Source organism: Balaenoptera physalus (assembly GCF_965194825.1).
Source record: "Balaenoptera physalus genome assembly, chromosome: 2".
Taxonomy (NCBI): Eukaryota; Metazoa; Chordata; class Mammalia; order Artiodactyla; family Balaenopteridae; genus Balaenoptera; species Balaenoptera physalus.
The window spans coordinates 104,780,532-104,793,191 of record NC_138883.1 but is presented as its reverse complement, the minus strand read 5'-3'; the positions used below and the strand labels follow the sequence as shown (position 1 = coordinate 104,793,191).

Below are 12,660 nucleotides of genomic sequence, written 5' to 3'. Positions count from 1 at the left end.
TTTGTGTGTGGCGTGTGTGTCTGTAAGCCTAATACTTGTTCCTCCAAACCACAGCTACCTTTTAAATAGGGTAAAAGGTTTAAATACCTTTTAAACAGAGTACTTAGAAACTACTATGTAAAAAGCAGATAAACAACAAAGTCCTACTATATAGCACAGGGAACTATATTCAATATCCTGTGATAAACCATAATGGAAAAGAATATGAAAAAGTATGTATATCTGAATCACTAAGGGTACTTAGTACCAACAAAGAAAACCAGATAGTATAGGGGGAAAAAAAAATCCCCAAAAGGAGAAAAAGAGGAACAAAATGTGACATATCCTTCCAGCAATAATTCTTTTCCCTTATCGCAATCTTGTTCAAAGCATAAGACTGTATCCTCTTTAGTAATACCTTATGGGAATCTAAGAGGAAGAAAAAATGAAAAGTAAAGCAAACTCTCACCTTTAATAGCTTCTTTCCTATTTAGGGAAGATCTTTTTCCCAAGGGAAGATCGGTTGGGTTCCATGGAAGCAAATGTGAACACCATGTCTCTTCTTCTTTCAGCCTCTCCAAAATATATTTTCTAACATTCATAGGACGTCCAAGAAACTGTGTCAGGCTCCTTAATCTCTGCAAAGTAAAGAACAGCAGGTGGCTCTGTCACTCACCTTCTGGCTTCTTGCTCTCAGATAAGAGAGCCAGCTCAGATATATCATTCAGGAGCATACTCTCAAGAACAAGTCATCCAGGAAGGTGAGCAAGCAGGAAAAAAATGCTGGCAATGTCTGAGAAGGCAAGCAGCTATTTGATCCAGAACAGCCCAGTTTGTACTCATGCTCTCCTGCCACAAAACCGTTCATAAAAACTTGTCAATACTCAGACAAGAACTTGAAAGCTTTTTTCCCCCTTAACAAGGAACCGTAGAAACACACAGGTATGCCCCTATCCTCTTTTGGCCTGGAGTTCAAATATCACTTCTCTTATGTTCCCTGAATACTCCCTGAATTTCACTGAAGAGTGAAGCAATAAAAATGACCTTCAAGGATTATTTCTTTTGTTGTTTTACTTTAAAGGAAAAGTCAGTGAAAACCAGAGTTTGCTCTTCCACGGCAACTGCTCAAAAAAAAATTCATTTGCCTGTCTTTCCATGACTGTTAATAATTTGTAGGTTGGAGAAATATCCTCGGGGCTCCAGATTGTAGATCTCCGTCACTAATGTCTGTGAGTCTAGGGTTCCCTGGCAGTCTGAACAAGGCTAACACTAAGGGTGGTTGGACTTCAGTGAGAGCCCCATGGGTGGTTTTGGCAATACAGTGTGAAAAGTGACTTCTTCAAAACTGCTGACATTGTTTGCCACTGTTTGCCTCCCCATCACCCCCAAAGCACCCCTCCAAATATGCAGCATTCCTGGCCAAATATTTGAAATAACAAATTTAATAAGTTCACATAAAGAACTTAACCAGGTATCAAGTTAAGTAGATAATGGAAAGCAGGGGGAGGGGTAGATGATGCTAAATTATGAAGGAAGTAACCATTGCTGGAAGTAGCTACCACCCCTAGGCTGGAGGAAGGAGGCAAATATTGGGGGATTATTGAGAATTTGGTAAGAGGGATGCCAACAAGTGGAAACTCATACCTCTGGTTGGTGCCGGGGTCTCTGAGCTCAGAGGAGGGCCTCCTAGGCTGAGATCCAGACCTCTCCTGAGGAGCCTGGGGTCTCTGTGCTCCGTTACTGTAAACTAGATTCAGTGCAGCTACATAAAGGAACCACCACTGCGAAGGAAAAGGGCGTTGACATGGTGACGCTCACAGAAGCAGGAAATACGTTTGAAGCGAACAGGAAGTCCCGCCTCCAGTCTGTCGTCCTCCAACGCCCCCTATTGGCAGAGCCTAATAGGGGGCAGCTGGCAAAGCACAAACGTGATTTGCAGACTTCCCTCATCCAGCATCACAAAGCTGAGTCCAGGAGGGCGGGCTTCATACGAAGACAACAGCTTAATAACGAAGATGAGTTAGTGTTGCCTTCCTCCTGCAAGAACTGTTTATGCAGCCCCCAGTAAAGCACAGGGAATTTAGGTCTTTGCTTTTGTTGGACCTCCTCTGCCTGTTTCTGACTGTAGATGAAGACAGACCAATGGCACGGAGCCACATGGAGTCATGTGCGCCCGCTCTTTCATTGGCCCCGCTCCATCGGCCCTGTCTTCTGTCAGCTTTGATCACTCCGAGGCAAAAACGATTAAAGGATAAACTCTTGCTCCAGTATCAGAATCTAGCAAAATCTTTCCAATTTGTTTATATCTTACTTCTCTTTGATGGCCACCTCAAAGTCCCACCTTCTTTCCCATAAAAAAAAAAATCAAAGAATCTCTCAATAGAGATAAAATACTTTAAATATTTGATTTTTAAGGTAACCAAAACAGGTATCCACTTTTATTTGCTAAATATATGCTAATGTAACATTAACAAATTGTGGATATATTTTGTTAAGATAATCTACGTATGAGTAACACCAAGGGGCTAGTAGTTATGGACACACCTGGGCTTTGGCAGGAGAGAGCTAGGTCTGAATCCTGACCCTGCTACTTTCTAGCTGTGTGACCATGGGCAAATTCTGTAATCCCTCTGTGCTTCAGTGATTTCCTTGGTATAACTGGGGCTAATACTAATAGCTATTTTATAGGATTGCTGTGAAGATTAAACAAGATAACACATATGGGAGACTTGACTTAAAACCTGGCATATGCAGGCCCTGGGTGAAGGTTACTGTTAAGTAGTCTGCAGTGCCAGCCCACAGAGGCCTATTTTGCTCACAGAATAGCTCAAGGAGGGTACAAATAGTGTTCTTTAACTCTGGATCAAGGAAAAGTATTGATGCTGGTGATGTGGGTAGATCAGGGAAGAGACCTGGAATTGTCCCCTTCTCTGTGCTCTGGAAAGAGGCTCAGTTTAAGTGGTCAGTGTTAGCACTGCAGAGGGGAGAGGTGAGCTGCAGCTGACCCCAGGGAAGTTCAAGAGAAGAAACAGAATAGCTGGAGAGAGGCACAGGAAGATCAGGAGCCAGGCAACCCGAAGAGATCACAAAGCAGCAGATTCCACACCTTAACTCCATGCTGGCCTTAAAGAGAAGGTGGGGCACTGGTAAGAGGGAGGAAGAGCCCAGACCCAGAGTGCCTGGGGACCAGGCAAGTTTCAAGGTCTAGGAGCCCAGACCTAAGGAATGCATCCCTCCATGAGGGTTTCTTTTAGCCCTGCTGAGGCCCAACAGAGCCAGGTGAGCCTGGGGGCAAATGTGTCCAAGGGTCCAGGATTACATGAAGATACTCACAAGTCCCAAGCACTGAAAATGATGAAGGCACTCAGCTCCCTCAACTACTGAGAATAAAAGCAACATTAAACCCGATAATAAGTATAAGCCTAACACAGTCCTGAGTTCCCACAATGACTACTGCTATGGTGTCGTTTCTGAAATAGCAGACTTTTCCCGCTCAGACTCCTCAATCCTTTTCTCCTAATCATGAGTTTAGTCTGATTATTGGGCGGATAGTTTTGCCTCCTTCTGCTATTTTGAACTGTAAATCCCTGTATGTCGGTGAAATGGTCTAAGCGTTCCAATAATGGGGAGACTAAGCCAGGCTCAGCAGGGTGGATCTGGAAGAATCCAGTGGAGTTTGGTGTTAACTTCGATGGAGGTACAGGGGACCCTGCAGTCCCAACAAGAGGGTCAGAGGAAGGCCCAGGCAGCAGGGATCCAACCATTTTAAGCTGAGTTTACAAACTGGCAAATGCACCCTTTTACTTCTTTCATCACGGTGGTGTTTATCTCTAGTATGTGTCAGTTTTGTCCTCTCATTAGACTACAAGCTCCTGGACATCATATTCGTTCTCTCTCAGCACCCAGCACAGTAGGTGTTGGCAGAATTCTAAGGCTGCGCAGAAGAGAAAGGTTGCATGTGGTCACGGAGAGCAAGGGGAGCCCCACTGACTGGCTATAAGGACAAGAGGCCGTGACTCAGAGAGGCAGGAAATCGAAAGAGATAAGCAAGCCAAGTTAATGTGTTACCAGATGGGTGCAGCTGGAGTCTGAAAGAGACTAAAGGTACTGAAGAAGATGGGGTGTGGGTACTTTGAGCCCTAACCTTATTCAATGTTCTGTATCAGTAGGCTCTTGGAGAAGATGGGCCATGATCTCTAGCCACAGAGAAGTGGTTCAAAGACTCAGTATGATCATTTTTGTCTCCAATCAGGGATGTAGGACACAGCTCAGGGTCAGCTGAGATTTGCTGGCTGGCTGGCTGGCTGGGGGCACTCTCCAGTCCCACCCAGAGCTCCACTCCCTCTACGCACCCAAAGCTCTCCCTCCCCCTGGACACACTCCACTTAGAGTGAAGGCAAAAAGAGATTCAAGAAAGAAAAGGGAAAAAAAAAAAAAAAAAACCAGCCCACAGAACTCAGTAAGTACTTATTCGCTGAATGCAGAGGAAACTTCTGAGAGTAGAGAAGAAAATAATCTCCTTGGGTGAAATAATCCAACTTGTTCCTCCCTGCTCCTCACGTTTCCAAGGCGAATCATTTGCTAAATTATAAAGGAGGCCACCTTTCCTTACTCCCCATGCCCCACCTTTGGGTGATGCTCTGATTTCTACCAAGGCCAGGGTTCCTGCTTCTCAGCACCGCAGACCGAGGGGGCAGCCCCGGCTAGGCTTTTTCTATGCCACCCCCGCCCCATGAACTCATCAAAACTCACTCATCCTCATTGTGGTGTCCTGATCCCAAGGGCAGAGACCATTTCTAACTCAGCTCTGCCTCCTTAGAACAGCTAGCATGAGAACTTCCAAGTGACAGATGCACCAAGAATGTTTCCTGAATGAACAGCTTCCCCGGCGTCCCTGAGAGGTCCTCTAAGTACTGGAGTCTTGAAACCCTGGCTTACTAATAGTTACTGGAATTGATGTATGGAGGTGCCCTCCAATTGTCCACAAAAATACAATGCCACAGAATTGAAACCAATTGAAATCCAAACAGCATTAATGGGATTAATTCTGTTTAGGAAACTTCCTCAGAAGTAACCTCTCCAAAATGAGATTTAACTAGGAGATTAAGGTACCTCCTACCGAGTATGAGAAAGTAACCTTTTAAAGGGAACTAGTAACAAATGGCATGTAACATGACACTCTTTCATTCGTTCAGTCCGTTTACCACTGATTGAGGAAGCTGCTAAATTTTCAACGTTAGAGATACCAAGTGGATTAAGACAGTCCCTACTCTCAAGGTGCTGACAGTCCTGTGTGGGAGAAATGTTTGAAAATGGATTATAATGCCATGTATGAGTGGAAAAAAAATATGTGTTGGATACAATGGAGGTCCAGAGGTTAAAACTAAAAAGGGAATGGTTAGCAATACAAGTGCGAACAAATTAGTGTAGGTCTGAATGAAATCTAGAAAAAAAAAAGATTAAGAATTTGTCTGGGTGCCTCTCGCACTGTCTAGGGAAGGGATCTTGGCTAACGGCTACAAGAGGAACAGATATTGTGGGTTAAAGAAAATGTCCCTTTACGGCAGCCATTTGGAAAAAGAATGTTACATCTCTACCCCATGCTATAAACATAAATATATTTCAGATTAAAACTAAAAAGAAAAATCAGTTCTAAAATTCCAGAAAATATACAGAATACTTTAATGATACCTAGGTTGGGAAGATATTTTTACTATTACACCAAAATCTGAAAATTATAAACAAAAAAGAAATAGATTTGACTATGAAGAAATCATAAATAAAATTACAATTGAAAGTAATTGTAAAAGGTGACTTCTGGGAAAGCTCCTTAAAAGGGAGAGGCTAAGCCCTTCTTCCCTTCCTTCTTTTATTATCATGAATGCAGATGTAATGGTTGGAGCTCCAGCAGCTATCTAGGACCTGGAGGCAACAAGGAGAAAGGAAGTCATGAGCTGAAAGGCAGTCATACCATAGAGCCACTTCACCAGTTCTAGACTGCCTACTTCTGGGTTTCATTTATATGAGAAAGAAACAAATTTCTGCCTTATACAGCCACTACTTTTTCAGATCTCTTACATGAGTCACAAATTCTTAACCCATACAGAAGCTGTTTCCTAATTCAGGGACATTTAGAAACACAGGTATGAAAAAGGCATAGGTTTCAGGGAAGTAAAAAGAAGTTAGTCTGAAGCCTGCAGAGTACAGAACAGGAGCTGTAATTCCCATTCTCTCTACCACCACTTCTCCCATCCCCATACCACCACCACCACTGTTGTGTCTTATTTAAAAACAGATTTCAGGAAAAAGTCTGGAAAGGAATGCACTAAAATATTAACCACGGTATTCTGGGTTGTGTGATTGCTACTGGCTTTCCGTTTCCTTCTTTTTGTCTCATCAGTTTTCTAATTTATCTAGAATGCACAGGTATTATATATTTTTTAATTTTTAAAAAAAGCTATTTTAGAATCATCTTAGGAAGCAAAACAAAATAATGCCTTCCACTATTTACAATAGCCAAGACATGGAAGCAACCTAAATGTCCGTTAACAGAGGAATGGATAAAAAAGATGTGGTATATATTTATACAATGGAATACTACTCAGCCATAAAGAAAGGATGAAATAATGCCATTCGCAGCAACATGGATGGACCTAGAGATTATCATACTAAGTGAAGTCAGTCAGAAAGAGAAAGACAAATACTATATGATATCACTTATATGTGGAATCTGCAATATGGTACAAGTGAACTTCTTTACAAAACAGAAACAGACTCACAGACATAGAAAACAAACTTATGGTTACCAAAAGGCAAACGGGGTGGGGGAGAGATAAATTAGGAGTTTGGGATTAGCAGATACAAACAACTATATATAAAATAGATAAACAACAAGGTCCTACTGTATAGCAAAGGGAACTATATTCTGTATCCTATAATAAACCATAATTTTAAAAATGAAAGAGTATATAAATATATATACATATATATGTGTATATATATCTATATACTGAATCACTGCTGTATACCAGAAACTAACGTAACATTGTAAATCAACTATTCTTCAATAAAAAAAAATCAGGCTGTCTTTGATTGCAGAAGTCAACCATGATTTTACCTCTTTGCAGGTCTATGTGAACAGATCTAGTCTTTATTTTGGGTGGGAAAGTAGGATCGTGTGCATGTGTATATGTATGTGTGTGCATGTATTTATGTCTAACTGGATACTAAAAGAAGTACCTTTTTAATGAATGTAAAATTGGAAGTTTCTATAATGAGAGCAATTTAAACAAGATAATTGAAATACTTGCACCACCTAACACTCACAAAATGCCACTTCACTTACTCATATGATCTTTTAAAGGAAAATGACCACCATGCCAACTGATATGAAAATATAAAAATGTATTAAATGACAAAACAACACACAATGCATCTTAGTTCTATTTTCTTGGTCTCAAAAAACCAAATAGAAATAAGGAAACTACCGGCTCTTCATGCCATCCTTTTGGATAGCACATGAAGAAAGTATTTCTAGGGTAGGGCCCTCTCTAGGCTGTCCTACCCATAAGGTCCTACCAGCTGTGTACACTCTGGACCCCTAGAAGGTTTCACGTGTGTGGTTATGGTCATTGCCATCTCTCAGGCATAGACCATTGAGACAACATGCTGGGCCCCAGGCAGAGAGAGTCTACCTTCTTGGGTGGGGAGCAGATGGAAAGGTGAGGAGGGGGAGTGCAGGCCTGTAGGAACCAGTGGCGTCTATGACTTCTCTCCAACCCACACCTACCAGTCAGGAAGGCAGAGTGGATTCCTGAGCAACTGAGAGGCCAAACAGACTGAACTTGGTCCTCAGTACCTCTCAAGTCCTCAAATACTGTAGTTCCAGCTCATCAGAGATGGGCTTTGTCTTTTTTTCTTTTTACTTTTTTTTTTAAATTGAAGTATAGTTGATTTACAATGTAGTGTTAATTTCAGGTGTACAGCACAGTGATTCCGTTTTATATATAGATGCATGTATGTGTACATATATGTATATTCCTTTTCAGACTCTTTTCCCTTATAGGTTATTACAAAATACTGTGTAACAAGCTTGGTCTTTGCCCTGACCAGCAAAGCTCGGCTGCAACCCACATCCGGCCTGGGTATGTACCTGCTTCCCATAGTTGGTAGTGGACGTGAGTCCATGGTGTAACAGTTGTGGAATTCAAGAACTCGAGTGAAAATTCTATCTCCCTTTATCCTTGGGAAGCTCCTGGACCCTCTCCTGGCCTCTGTTATCTCATCCCTACTAACAGGTATGCATTGGTAAACAAGTGCCATGCAAATATCACCATGGAGGAGCTCCTAGTTTGGTAGGAAGAGCAATCAACAAGCAGGGACAATAAAGTTTGGAAAGTACCAAGGGTACTCGTACCAAGTAGACATAAAGCTCTGTGGGAAAGTGGGATCCCTGGAAGACATCCTGGAGGAGGTGGCATTTAGGCTAATACTTGATGGGTAAAGAGATCAGTCAGGCAAATAGCAGGGGTAGAGGAAACAGCCAGGCTGAAGGTCCACCTTAGTCACCTTATCCTCAAAATCATGATACCTGTGGCTCAGGGATTTCTCCTGCTTTACTTTCAGTTCCTGGAAATAACAAGGCTCAATCTCAGCTCTGGACTTTGACCCCAGCTGTTCTGTCCACCCAGAGGGAATGACCACCTCTGCCTCCTCTAGGTCTCAGCTTGGCTGTGGCTTCCCCTGGGCAGCCTCCCCTGACCCTCCAAGCCTGGGTTGGAGGCCCCCCTTCCTTGCTCTCTTAACATCCTGAAACATTACCTCATCATAGTATTTCCCACACTCTATTCTCCACTGTGTCATAAATTCCTTCAGTTACAAGGACTGTGCTTTCTGGTCCACCTTTTAATCCCTAGTACCTTGCAAATAATAATCATCAGCATAGACTGAGACATATTGTGTGCCGGGCACCGTCTTAAGCACTTTACATTTAATTCTCACAACAAATCCTGTAAGGCACAGAGACACTGAGTAACTTACCCAAGACTACACAACTGGTAGGTGGCAGGGCCAGAATTTGTACCCTGATGTCTGGCCCGGCTCCCACCCCCTTATCCCCTCTGCTCGCCAGCTGCCCACACTAGGAATACAATTCCTAGCCAGGTTGCCTCTCCTGGGACGGTTCTAGTTCAGCCTCGGCCTCTCCCTAACTGGGAAGCCACCTAGGATGCAGCCTGTACCTTCACTGGGCCTCAGTTTCTCCACCCACGATGGAAGGTAGGGTGGATCATGTGTAAGGGAAGAAATTAACCTGCCCGAGAAGAGCGCCATGTGATGGGTTCACACTTAGGCAATCGCATTTCAGAGTCAGTTTACTTAACCTCACTCACTGCCTCAGGTGCACAACGAATGTTTGTGCAGTTAGTGAGTGAGCAGGTGATTGAGTGGCTGAATGCTGACCCTCTCTGAAGGGACGGAGGATCACTGAACCTATTAAGAGCTATTAATCCAGCAACCTAATTATTGACTCATGGTATCTTTGTAGGAATCTTCTAGAAGAATGCATATCAACAGCAGTCAAAATATATTATTCCAATGATGATGCAAAAAAATGGATTCTGTTTTACCTGCCCTTTTGAATCTTGCTTTTTCTCTTTACAATACACATTGAAAGTCATTCAACGTCAGTATTTTTATCCATGTAAATGAAGTTATTTCCACCGCATTTTCAATTATAAAAATTGCTGCATTAAAAATTATAGTTTTGTACATTTGTTATTTTTATAGAATAATTTATTCTATAAAAATAACTTCTAATAATTTATTAGAAGAATAATTTCTAGGTCAAAGATTATGCAGATTTAAAATTGTTTAATTGGCACTACCCAAAAGGTTTTACCCACTTTAACCATAAAATTACCTGTTTCCCCTCATCATCACCTGGTATTATCTTTCATTTTTTGTCTTTTCCACAATCAATAGATAACAAATGATAGCCTACTATGATTTTCATCTACTTTTCTTTGATTATTAGTAAGCTTGGGCTTCTTTTCATGTTTTTGGCCATTGGCATTTCTTTTTCTTTTTTTTGGCCATGCCTTGTGGCTTGCAGGGTCTTAGTTCCCCAACCAGGGATTGAACCCAGGCCCCAGCAGTGAAAGCGTTAAGTCCTAACCACTGGACCACCAGGGAATTCCCTACATTTCTTTTTAAATTTCTTTCCTGTTGATTTTTTTCTACCCATTTTTCTATTGGATTGTTAGTTTTTCTTATTCAGTTGTGAGAGCTCTTTGAATTTATCAGTTAATTATCCTTTGTTCTGGTTTTGGAGGTATTTCATCCCAGTGTGTTGTTTGACTTTGACTATGTTTTATGGAGTTCTTTCCAAGGTGCAACATTTGATACGTAGAAGTTTGCGGATATTTTATGTAGTTAAATTTATCTATCTTTTCCCTTTGGCTTCTGAAATTCATATAATCCTTAGAAAGCCCAATTCCACTCCAGGGTCATACAAATATTCACTCACACTTTCTTTTAAAAAATGTTCTGCGATTTTTTACATTTAAACTTTGGATCCATCTGGAATATATTTTGATGTATGGAATGAAATAGTCAAGGTAATGATTATGCTAGGACCAAACAGCTATGCTTTGAAAAAAAGCTATGAACCTTTTGGCTTGGCACTTCAGGAAAAAGCCCAACACCAAAGAATGGAGGGAGGAGAGGGCATGGGGACCTAAGGACACAGTGCTGGCTTGAAGGGGAGGTGTCACTAAGTTCCAAAAATGCATTCAAGTTTGATTATGTCAACACCAGTCAGTGATTTTGAAAAACCACACAATGCTGGCGATTTGGGAGGGGAAATCAGAACCTGGCTAAAGAAAGAGAAAGCAAACAAACTAAATCTTAGTTGGTATTACACATGGGACTTTATTACCTCTATTAGGGACCATCTAATCTTGGCTACATCCTGAGTGGCAGATCCCAGATAACTCAGGTGTTATTTAGATAAGATATTCTTGTGGGCTCTAATCATCACCTCAGTTGCAAGAAAGTGGATATGATGTGTACTGTGATCTAGGCAATCGTGCAAAGATAAACAGCATCTAACACAAAGCTGACTCAATTATAGTTGTAGGGGAAAAGTTTAAGGGACTAACTCACTTACAGGTTCCCTGTGGGAGAACCACAAAAAGGAGAGATTAGAAGGTAGTATTCGTGAAGGAAAAGAGAAGTAGCACTGGGAGGCCAGAGGGCCAGAAGAAAGCAGAAACAGACAGTGGGAATAAAACCCACAGAATTAATTATGGGAGTATCAGGAAAAACCAGCCACATGATCCAATGAGTGGCAGAAGAAGGAAGCCAGCCCTTTTTGGGATAAAAGTGGGCAAGATACTAAAGCCAAAGGAAACGGGTCAGGACAGCTCTGGCAGGTGCTGAGTGAAGCCAGAAAAGCTTGGATTAATTGGCACTCCCTTCTCCATGTCCATTAATGGAAATATTTTCTGCCCTGTACTTTGCAATGGAAGTGACGGGGGAACAGGTAATAGCTGGGATTTATGCACAAAGCCAGTTTCCAGCGACTGTCCCAGCACATTCAACCTGATTACTAACCTCTTCAAAATGATTCCCCTCCCTCCCTGTGTGACTTTAACTGGGTCTCTGTTTCCTCACTGTGTGGGAACCTTAACCCTAACCCCTAACCCTGAATCTGAAAGACCAGCTTTTTCATAGCAGCACTATCTACAATATCCAAGACATGGAAACACAACCTAAATGTCCATGGACAGGTGAATTGATAAAGATGTAGTACATATACACAATGGAATATTACTCAGCAATCAAAAAGAATGAAATAAGCCTATTTGCAGCAACATGGATGGACTTGGAGATTATCCTACTAAGTGAAATCAGTCAGAAAGAGAAAGACAAATACCATATGACATCACATATATGTGGAATCTAAAATACAATACAAATCAACATATCTGTGAAACAAAAACAGACTCACGGACATAAAGAACAGACTGTGGTTGCCAAGGGGGAAGAAGGGGAAGGGGGTGGGGGAGGGAAGGATTGGGAGTTTGGGATTAGCAGATGCAAACTATTGTATTTAGGATGGATAAACAAGGTCCACTGCATAGCACAGGGAACTATATTCAACATCCTATGACAAACCATAATGGTAAAGAATATGAAAAAGAATATATATGTATAACGGAGTCACTTTGCTGTATACCAGAAATTGACACAATATTGTCAATCAAGTATACTTCAGTAAAATTAAAAAAAAGAAATTCTGTGTTCCTGCTGCCTGGTGTCTTTGTCCTACAAACATCATGTCAGAGCCACAGTTCAAAAATCCTTATTTGGAGGTGGATCTTACCAGGGATGGAAGGAAAGAGCAAAAGACTGGCAGTGAGGAAGTCTGTGGAGCAGATATTACAGTGGTCAAGTGGGTATGACGAGGGTCCAACCAGGTGGGTGGCGATGTGGATAGCAAGAGGAGAGGGCTCTGAGGGACAGCAAGAACGTAAAAGCACCAGAGAGAGAGATTTGAGAAGGCTTGGGAACCAAATCTGAAAGCTAGGAGCCTTCTGACCCAAAGTTCACAGTGGCAACCCCAGGTCACAGGACTGCCAGGAAAATTAACCATGCTAAAGCATAAATTTTCCCTAAAGT

General features: G+C 41.9%; 1 protein-coding gene across 5 annotated transcripts in view; it reads right to left on the bottom strand.

Moving 5' to 3' along the window:
- GCNT3 (glucosaminyl (N-acetyl) transferase 3, mucin type) overlaps positions 1–12,660 on the bottom strand; it is a 106,529-nt gene that overhangs the window by 24,191 nt on the left and 69,678 nt on the right. For 2 of the 5 annotated variants that reach the window (XM_082447446.1, XM_082447445.1), the window contains exons 2-3: positions 1,624–1,760; positions 449–617 (exon numbers count right to left, since the gene is read on the bottom strand). The gene's annotated coding sequence lies outside the window, so the exon portion shown is untranslated. Of the gene's footprint in view, positions 1–442; positions 618–1,623; positions 3,020–12,660 lie in introns of those variants that run through there. The other 3 variants (XM_082447447.1, XM_082447448.1, XM_082447449.1) reach the window with 2 other exon arrangements.